This window comes from Alligator sinensis, unplaced genomic scaffold (genome assembly GCF_000455745.1).
Source record: "Alligator sinensis unplaced genomic scaffold, ASM45574v1 scaffold33_1, whole genome shotgun sequence".
Taxonomy (NCBI): Eukaryota; Metazoa; Chordata; order Crocodylia; family Alligatoridae; genus Alligator; species Alligator sinensis.
Genome location: NW_005842086.1, coordinates 769478 through 780437, shown reverse-complemented (window position 1 = coordinate 780437; position 10960 = coordinate 769478). Strand labels below are relative to the sequence as shown.

The following is a 10960-nucleotide window of genomic DNA, read 5'->3' as shown; positions in this document are numbered from 1 at the left end:
GGAAAGAGAATGAGTTCCCAGAGAATAAGATAGAATTGTTCTGTTACACAATATATTAGTTAAAAATGAATTAAATGGAGAAAACTAGAAGGTACCTTATTGCTGCAGTGTAGTAGAGTACTGTCAGCTGAACATTTTTGAGTTTTTTCAGCTTTAGACTTCCTACAATACCTATCAATGAATCACAACTGGTGGTCAGAAGCAGAAGTGTAGTAGTCAACTTACCTAAGAGAAGTGGATGCATGGGGGAATCTATAGAAAGAAGATATAGTATTCAGGAAATTTGGGAATGTAAAAATAAACTATAAAGGCAAAGACAGTGTTACAAATGGGGAGGGTTTATACACTGGCAGTAATAAGATTCTCTTTTTCTCTCTCTTTTTAGACTGCAGCTATTTATCTGCTTAGGATAAGAAGAGAGCGAAAGAAAAGAGTCCTATGAATGCATGCATTGCACATGTTAAATAATTTACATTAAACTTTCCAGAGGTAAGTGGAGTTGGCTTAAATGTTGGTTTTGTTTTTTTAAGGACAATAGCACAGCATAACATTTGTGGGCCAGATTCAGATCTGAGTTATTCAGATATATATCTCAGTCTTTTTAGACTCAAGGCACCAGCTCTTGGAAAATGCCAGCTCTTAGTTTTCACTCATTTTTTGACTGCAGGAAAATAATACAGCAATTCTTCTGTTGCAAAGAACTCATAAGGACTGCAACAGGACAGAATGTTGATAATACTATGAATTCCTATTTGAAATCTTTGTGTTTATTACACCTAATTGTGCTAACTCTGTATGGTACCCCATGGCACCCCTGAAAGGATTTCAAGACACACATCATTATTAGAACTGGGCTAAAGTTCTCAGATAATGAAGTATGATGATATTTTTAATTGAAAAAAATAATTTTATATGGTTCAAATATTGTTTATATTTTGTGGTGTAAGCAGTTGTAAAACTGGATTTTAAAAATATTTTAATTAAAACAAAATAAAAAAAAAATAAATAAGAGAAACCCTCAAAAATATGTACCAGTATTTTTGAACATTTTGTTTACTATGTTATCTAGGCAAGAATCTTTCATTTAATGGAGTGTTTCCACAACAATTTCATTCACACATCTTTATCAGATACCTTATATGATTCTGCATATGAGGATGCAGACAACATGAGTTACTGTACTACCCACCCTAAATGCTTAAAAGAGAAGTCAAATAAGGTTTACAAAATCACGGGTTAAAAAATCATGGGATTTTTAAAATAGTAGAATTTCGGTCTTTTTGCTTACCCTGTTTGTGTTGACTGTAAAGCATCACATTTTCAAACATTCTTTGGTAAAATATATAAAGCAGCAGAGATCTCATGTAATAATATTATTCTGGAAGATTTAAAGAGAAAAAATATTCTAAGACACATGATTTAACCATAATAATGTATAACACCGGCCATATATGGAGGTAGAGTAAAGAAGAAAATATATTATTGTAGTTTTCAGGGTGTTTCTGAGTGTGGTATCTATATATAAAACTACAATTACTTTGAACAGTAGATAACAAATGAAGAAACATTACTGACCAGGTCCTGATAGGGCACAGCTACAAATGCAAATAAGCATGACAAAATTTAATGTGTATTAAGCAGTGATTTTCGGCAGGGGTCTACACCCTCAGGGACTTCGCACTAAAGTTAGTCCCAAGTCTCTCCAGTCCCTGTGGCTACTGGGGGGAGCTCTGGCCTCTGACCACATAGCTGCTGGCACTTGGGAGTAACTTTAATCCCAAATTGAAGCCAGAAGAGGAGGCCAGCCAGGAGCCCTACTGCTGGGCAGACCTAGCACAAAAGTTACTGCTGGGTCACGTCTACGTGTGCGTCAATGCGCTTTAACTAATCATGCCTAAATTAATGCACGTAAAGGGTGTGCACATGTAGACCCATGCCTTTAATTCACTTAGGCTCATGTGCATTAAAGCATCTCATGTAGACACGCCCATAGGTTATACTAAGTTATACCACAGGTCTACGTACCCCAATATTCTGTATTTCACAGTGGCACAAAGTGGATGCTCAGCAGGAGAGTTTATGCAGGGCTAGCCAGACTGACATGTCCCATTTCCCCTTTCCCTTATAGCTGGGAACATTTAGAGGCCCGGGAAGTTTTAATTTGGAGGTCAGAGACATAGCTATCATGTTCAATATCCACTGATGGACATGTTCTGCCAGGATTTGCCTAATCCTCCTCTGAACCGCTTAATTCTAGCATTGACTTTTCTGGTTTCTGAAGTTTCAGAATAATGATGGATACCTATGCAATGCAATATCTAGGGGAGCTGTGGAATATATTAAGAAGTTTTGAAATATAATGTGCTATAGTTGATCTAATGTGCTGAATGCTACCACAGTCAACTTAGGGGAAGAATCCAGAGCGTATTTTCATTGTTTCATATGTTCATTGACTTTTTGGAGCACCATTTTTTGGAAGTAAAAAATATACCTGTATTGGCTTACTTCACAAAAAAAGGTTTGCTTCTGTTCTGAATCCCACTGAAGTCTCACAATCAGTTGAAATTAAACTCAAACAAAAGCAAAATGTCAACAGGAATCTCAAAATATACTGAAAATCAAGTCACAAAAGAGAAAAAAAAACGACCACAATAACTTGGATTCCTATTACCACAGGAAATGCAGGTTTCCTTGCATTGGGTGAAGCACAGTTATGGAGCCTGTTGCTACTTCTGTTGCTTTGTTTCTTTAGGTTGCTGGACAGAAATAAGTTTTCTGACAAACATCTATTCTCATATCTGTGGCCAGAAACATGAATATAGATATATCATGGTCTACAAAAAACTTTTTTATCCTTAAATTGTCAAGGCTCAGAACAGTAATTCAATAAGGCTGAAGCGGAATTGAACTAAGTTATGCAGTTTTCTGTAAAGAACAGAGTTTAGATTGGTAGCAAACAGAACGCACCTTGGTGTGGAGGCGGAGGCATGCAGGTTGCCTATCTTAGACTGCGTTCCACCATTTCTAAACCAGTCTATGTGTGCCTAACTTCTGTTACAGATATAGACTGGTTTCCAATCACTCGTACCAGTAAAAGTGTAATGTCTGTACCTGGCCTAAGTGAACAGATTTAGGCCCTGATCCTATGTTTATTTGCATGTTTAATTTTACTGTTGTGACTAGTCTCATTCAAGTCAAAGGGTTTTACTGCAGAAACAAAGATAAGCATTAAAGAGAATATTTTCAGGATTACAGTCTTATATAGGCAGCTATATGTTCTAATCTTTTTGTTTTATTTTTATACAGCATAATAGATACTCTATGCACAATATAATACACAATACAAAATATTGCAAATTAAGTATAGAAAGAGTATAAAATAAGCATCCTTTATATTTATTCTTTTAGTAAGCCACAATTTTGACAAACTGATCCAATTTCCACCTTTTATAAGCCTTTTGACCTCACAGGAGTCACACTCTCAATCCACAAAGGTTCAGTTTGGCAGCAAGATTTCAAGTCAATACAAATATTATTAATAGAGGCATTAAATATTATGATGCCTGTGTCATTTAACACCAGAAAAAGCAACCTTTTGAAGTTGCAGAGAATAGCATACATTTACCCAAATATGATTTATGTTGAAAATAAGCTAGATGGTGCTAGAGCATATTAATATCTTGGCTATACTGTTTCTGGACTGTTTGGACTATATCCTCTTGTTGATCTGACAGTCTTAGGATATATGAGACTGTTAAAGTGTAATCTGCATTTGAACTTGAGAAAATGACCATAACTGACCAAAAAATTGACAGAGCACTTCCGTCTTGGAAAATGCAGTTTACATGAAGCTGAAATGTTTGCAGGAACATATTCAGTTCACTAACATTTTTGACAAGAGAAAATTAAAATATTTTGCTTTGATTGTCTCATTTTATTTTGATAACACCAATACAATTTATCTAATGATAACATATTATTTTACTATGTTAATATGGTCAAAATAGTATATTGCATATTAGTTTCATTATTATTTAAGGAAAACAAGTTGATGTTTTAATGAGATTCTTCTTTCGGAATTTCCATTCTATTCTTACATGTTTTGGAAACAAATTTCAAATGTCAGGATTTCCAAGAGAATATCAATTCTGTCATCATCTTACACAGTAGGTTTGTTCCATTCATGTAGACACACCCATAGTGCTGCCCATAGTGTTTTATGTAGTTCCTTTCTTCTATTACCAAATAAAGTTCTACTGCTTTCCCTCCCATCTACAAGTGAAGAACCAACACAGCTTAAGATAAGGAACTGCATTACATTCTTTTGTGTGTGTGTATGTTTGTAGCCCTGACGTATGTCATGTGGCTTAAACTTGCATGAGCCTATACATGAGGAGGGTTTCAGGAGTGTCACTGAAGGCATAATTTGTGTAGGCTGTAGGTACCCTTACATAAGCAGATATTATGTGGCTAAATGTCATCCTCCATTTTGGAGCATAGGATGAGGTCTCCAGGAGCTGAAAAGAATGTAATACACTACAGTTTAAAGCATACTCTTATTGTACTGTAATGACTAAAAAATATATTTTAATGTTTGGATATAACCACTCCACATGGGACCAGGAGTGGATAGATTTGAGAGGACCCAAGAGTAACATTCACAGTTCTATGGGAACATATGACCTACACATACATATCCAGTAAGGACTGACAATAGAAAAGCACCAGGAGAATTATAGTTTGGAGACATTGTGGAGTCATTTTAAACAAGATTCTTGTATATGACTAAAGGGATGCAGACACAGTAAATGGTGTTAGGAACATAGCCTCATTATTAACTGTAGCTGGTAAAGAGGCCCATAATAGCTTCTAGCTTTCCACATGGCAACCTTGCTGACTTTTTAGAGAAACCTAGCACAGTTCAAGCCTTATTGTACCCAGAAAAAAGTGGGGGAGAAGAAAACTACAAAAGATGCCTCTTCTACACAAAAATAAAAACTATAAGGAGGTTTTCAAGATCATGTTGCTATCCCAAATTTTTAGTATTTTAGAATTTCCATCATTAGAAAATTACTGACAGTGGACTACAGCAATGAAAAAGGACAAGAGGGGTTATACAGAGATTGTAAGTGATTCTAGAAAAAAGTCACACAAATTGAGAAAGTGACGCATCAGTTAAGGGAAGGTTGTACATTTGAAGAAGCTTCAAGAACCATGAGACTGTCCCACACAGGCATAAGTAAGATGGGTCTGAGAGGAAAGTTGTTTGAGAAAAAACAAGAAGAGAAAGAAAGCCTATGGAAACCTTACAAGAGACAAAGAGCTCAGATAGTATGGAAGTGAGTCTATATATAGACAGTGTACAGCATTTAGATAAATGTAAAGTTTTAACCATAAATGCAATTGCTTTGAAAAAAGAAGCAAGCAAATGCCAATTGTACACATAGAAAATAATTCATCAATATCTCCAGTAATAAATGATAAGTAAGTGTTAAACACCATAGATAGATGAGGACGAGATCACTGGGCACATCTACACGTGCACCTGACTAAGCAGTTGTTACTGCACAGTCCTGGAGGCTCCTGGGTCATTTCTGACCCTACGGTGCAGCAATGAGCTCCAGTGCAGTAGCATCGGTGTCACAGTTCATGCCTGCTGATGCTATGTCACCATAGCGACAAGCTAAGTCTCTGTAACTTGTTGCTACGGGGACATAGCATCTGGTAGACATTTGGCAGCAGGGGATTGGTGGCAGTATTAACTGCTTCAGCACAGAGAATAGTTAACACTGCTACCACTCCCCCATGGCCACATTTATGGACCTGTGGGAACCTGACAAGCCAGTTGACATGTTTCTGTGGGTCAAATCTGACCTGTGGGCTAGAGGTCGAGCACTACTGAACTAGAGAATAGAGTAGAATCATAGAAACATATAATAATAGTAAATTAGGGTTGGAAGGGACCTCAGGAAGTCATCTAGTCCAACCTCCTGCTCAAAGCAGGACTATCCCCAACCAGATCATTCCAGCCAGGGCTTTGTCAAGCAAGGCCTTAAAAACCTCCAAGGATGGAGATTCCACCACCTGTCTAGGTAATCTGTTCTAGTGCTTTACCACCCTCCTAATGAGAAAGTTTTTCCTATATCCAACTTTAACCTCCTTGCTGCAGCTTGAGACAATTGCTCCTTGTTCTGCCATCTTCCACCACTGAAACAGCCATCCTCTTTGCAATCACTCTTGAGGTATTTAAAGGCTGCTATCAAATCCCCTCTCACTTTTCTCTTCTCCAAACCAAATAAACCTGTTTCACTCAGCTTTTCCTCATAAGTCATGGGCTTCAGCCCCCTCACCATTTTTGTTGCTGTCTGCTGGACTCTCTCCAACTTGTCCACATCCTTTCTATAGAGGGGGGGCAAAAACTGAACTGGGTACTCCAGATGTGGCTCACCAGTGAAGAATAGAGCAGTATAATTGCTTCCCTATATCTGCTGGCAATGCTCTTACTAATGCAGCCTAGTGTGCTGTTATCCTTCTTGGTAACAAGGGCACACTGCTGATTCATATCCAGGTTACTGTCCACTGTAATCTCCAGGTCCTTTTCTGAAGACCTGCTGCTTAGTCAGGCAGTGCCCAGGCTGTAGGATTCTTCTGTGCTAAGTGTAGGACTTTGCAATTGTTCTTGCTCAACCTCCTGAGATTTTTTTGGCCCAATCCTCCAATTTGTCTAGGTCACTCTGACCCCTAGCTCTACCATCCAGTGTATGTACTAAATCCCTCAGCTTGGTGCCATATGTGAATTCAATGAAGGTGCAATCCATCCCATCTTACAGATCTTTAAAGAAGATATTGAACAAAACTGGTCCTAGGACCAACCCCTGGGGCACTCCACTTCCTATCAGTTGCCAGCTAGACATTGAGCCATTGATTAATACCCATTGAGCCCAACAATCCAGCCACCTTTCTGTACATATTACATTCCATTCATCCAACCCATACTTCCTCAGATTGCTTACAAGAATGCTGTTGGAGAAGGTATCAAAAGCCTGCTAAAGTCAAGGTATATAATGTCCACTGCTTTCCTCACATTCACAGAGCCAGTAATCTTATCATAGAAGGTAATTGGGTTGGTCAGACATAACTTGCCCTTGGTGAATGCATGCTGATTGTTCCTAATCACCTTCTTTTCCTCCAAGTGCTTAGAACTGGATTCTTTGAGGACCCGATCCATGATTTTTCTGAGGACTGAGGTAAGGCTGACTGGTCTGTAGTTCCCTAGATCCTTCTCCTTCTCTTTCATAAAGATGAGCAGTATATTTGCCTTTTTCTAATTGTCCAGAACCTCCCCCAACCATAATGAGTTTTCAAAGATTATGGTCAGTGGCTCTGCAATCACATCAGCAACTCCCTCAGCACTCTTGGGTGCATTGCATCCAGTCCCATGGATTTGTGTTCCATTTGTTCAGTTCCATGGATCATCTATCACTAGGTTACCTCCCCCATTCAGTAAGGGGCCCACACTTTCTCTGACATTCCTCTTGTTGCTAGCATACTTGTAAAAAGCCTTCTTGATACTCTTCATGTTCCTTGCTAGCTGCAACTCCAATTCCACTTTGGTCTTCCTGACTTCATCCCTGTATGCTTGAGGAATATTCTTATACTCCTCCCAAGTTGTTTGTCCAAGCTTCTACTTCTTATAAGCTTCCTTTTTGTGTTTAAACTCACTGAAGAGTTCTCTGCTCAGCCAAGCTGGTTGCTTGTCACATTTGCTATTCTTCCAAAACATTGGGATGGTTTGTTCCTGTGCCCCAGTAAAGTTTCGTTAAAATACAACCAGCTCTCCTGGACTCCTTTCCCCCTCAGACTGGCCTCCCAGCAGATCCTGCCCATCAGTTCCCTGTGGGAGTCAAAGTCTGATTTTATGAAGTCCAGGGTCCTTACTCTGCTGCTCTACCTTGCTTCCTTTTGTCAAGATCCTAAACTGAATCATTCCATGGCCACTGCTGCCCAACTTTCCATCCACTTCTACATCCCCACCAATTCTTCCCTGTTTGTGAACAGTAGGTCAAGAAGATCACAGCCCTTAGTTGGTCTCAACACTTGCACCATGAAGTTGTCTCCAATGCTCTCCAAAGTGTCCTGGATTTTCTGTGCATTGTCGTAGCCCTCCCAGTAAATGTCAGGGTAATTAAAGTCCCTGACTACACTGAATCAACACCAGAGACTGAAAGGCTACCTCTGAACTACAATCTAAAAAAAATGATAAGCAGTTTGACATTAAACTCATGTCAGTACATGCTTGCTTCTCAAGCGGTAAGTGCTATGAGAAAAAGGAGGATCAAGATCATGAATATTTGCCCAGCTACTCTTTAAGTAAATACACACTTAAGGGCACATCTGCACATGTGATGTAATGAACTCTGGTGTTTATTACACTAGAGATTATTGCTCCCAGGTACATGTTTATACATGTATCCAGGTCCACAGCACATTGAGCTAGGCTGGAGCTGCCCCAGCTGGCAGAGGGTTCAGCATGGTCAGCCTACCAGCCCTGGGCTGCTCCCCTCAGTGCTTTGGAGAGGCTGGCTGGAACATGAGAGAGCTTCAACACAGAGCTAGCCAGCAGGCAGCTCCTGCACTGAAGCACCCTCATGCCCCAGCCAGTTGGAGTAGTGTCTACATATGCGCTACTGTGGAATTTTTTACTCAGCAGCAAGATAGTATTTAAAAGTACTGTCCTTGTATAGAGTAAATTAGTTTATTCCAGGCTAATAGGGATGCACATGTAGGTGTGTAATGTTTACTGCTACATCATAGATGTCTCATGTAGACGCACCCAAGTATGCATGATTGGTGCCTCCTGACTCTGGTGGGGGGGTACCAGTGGCCAATCACCAATCGGGGGAGTCCCCCAGTGGCTGATCGATGACTGGGGGGAGTACACCAGTGGCCAAGCACTGGCACTTCTCAGGGGGGCACTAGCTGGCACTCTTCACTCCCCAGCCAGCAAGGGCCAATCTCGGGGGGCACGTGCCCCCTCATTCCCCACCCCACACACATTGCCTATGCACCCAAGGACCAGACAGTTGAAATCAGCAACCAAGACTTTCAGGAAAAGAGCTTTAAGAGGAGTTACAAATTCCTCAGACCAGCCAGAACTAGAACGAGACTTCCAGCATCCATATCTGACCAACCAGGGGTCAATCCTGAACAGAAACACAAATTAAAGGAAGTGCAGACTTCAAAGGAAATATTGTGATCAGAGGCTTTGTGAACACAAATTTATAAAAATTATAAAACAGGAAAGTTCCTTGGAACAGCTGCTAACACTCTCTAAGGCTGTAGGAGATAGCTGCAGATAGCAAGGGTCAAATATCATTTTGGAAAGCAGGATTCTTTTCTGCAGGGGGCAAAAGAGAGCTGCACTTGCAACAGGATCTTCTTGCTGTGATATAAAATATTTAAATAATGATAATAATTGTTAAATGCAACCTTGTCATGCTTTAATGAGAAGAAAAATTCAATTTGTTCTGCAAAACCTTTATTATTCATGATACTGTGCAAGATGGAAAGCAATCTGGTTTGACTCCCAAATCCCATCTTGAATTTTTCACTCTATAGGTTGGTAAAGAACAGGTTGTTTTTTTTATGAACTGAGCACATTTCATTTAAAATCACTGATTAACAATAGGAATAAAACCTGAGGATTACTTTGTATAAGTCTTCAAAGTAGAGCTGGACTTCACACTGCTGGAATGATCCTATTCCTTCTTCCAAATAATACTGCAATTGTCCTAAGAACGTAATTCAAATACTATTCAGCATATATCAGCATGCTCAGAAGGCTTCATTATAAGCATATATAATTTAGGGAAGAATAGAAATTCCTAGATATACATGTAACGCATGTAAGTTTAAAAGAAAAATCGCAACTAGCAACTATTTTGTTCTCCTACTTTTAATCCCTTTTAAAGTCCGCTGGTTAGGTCACTTGCCCAAGGAGCAGGAGACTGAGGATCTTAGCACCCAAAGTGGGTCTGCCCTCAACTACCACTTCCTATCAAGGAGTTTAAGACATCAAATCATGGACTAGACATTACCTAAAGCATCCTCACCCCTCCTCTTAAAGCTGCACCACTGAACAGTCACAAAGAAAGATAGGGGAAGGAGACACTAAGCCAGAGGGTGAGTGAATTAGTGTGGTTTAAGATTACCTTTGAAGGGAGAAGCGGTATGGTTTCTGACCTCCATTCCCCAGGTTTTATTGTCATTACTACCATTGTTTATATCCTACGGCTAATCCATGTTATATAATTCTATTTCCTGACCATATTCAGAAAGGATAATTTTTTAGAAAAAGTGGATTCATTATCAGATCTGCATTCCCCTGGCATTCTGGGAAAACAACACGGCTCCAAACACAGGCAGACAGACAGTTTTAAGGAGGTCTTGGTCTTGGTATAAGTGCCTCCACCTCATACACTTCCTTCATTATATAAAGGTTGGAACAAATGTTGGGTAAACTTGTAGAGAGACAGGCTTGCAAGGCTAGATTCCATATTTTTGCTCTTGTACACAAGAAATCACTGACCTAATTGTTTGATTCTAGTCATATAATGTGACTGAAGTCATTACCATAAGAAATAGCACCCACTGTCAAGAGTAGAAAACTAACTAATAACATCTGAGCCATCCTAGTTAAACAGTTATTAAGAATTTATCATAAATTCCTCACTTAGCTGAGGACGGGGTTTTCATGATCAACTCCTCTCATTAACATATACCCAATCAGGTTGTAGACAAATGCATGCCATTAATAATTGTGTATATTTTATTGTAACTTGGGGAAGTGGGAAATAATTGACCTGAGCTGTTGGAAGAACTGAACAAGAGTTTAGAGTTCCTAGAACTGGCCTATACCCATCCTTCCAAGTCTAAGGTTTTTTTCCTTTGGTTTTATTTT

The 10960-nt window shown here is 39.4% G+C and overlaps 1 long non-coding RNA gene across 1 annotated transcript in view; it reads right to left on the bottom strand.

Annotated features, from left to right (window-relative positions):
• Nucleotides 1–10960, bottom strand: part of LOC102368035 — a 22103-nt gene that overhangs the window by 1280 nt on the left and 9863 nt on the right. Inside the window, exons 2-3 of the long non-coding RNA XR_323857.3 lie at nt 1289–1378; nt 226–252 (exon numbers count right to left, since the gene is read on the bottom strand). This is a non-coding gene — a long non-coding RNA (uncharacterized LOC102368035). The remainder of the gene's footprint in view (nt 1–225; nt 253–1288; nt 1379–10960) is intronic.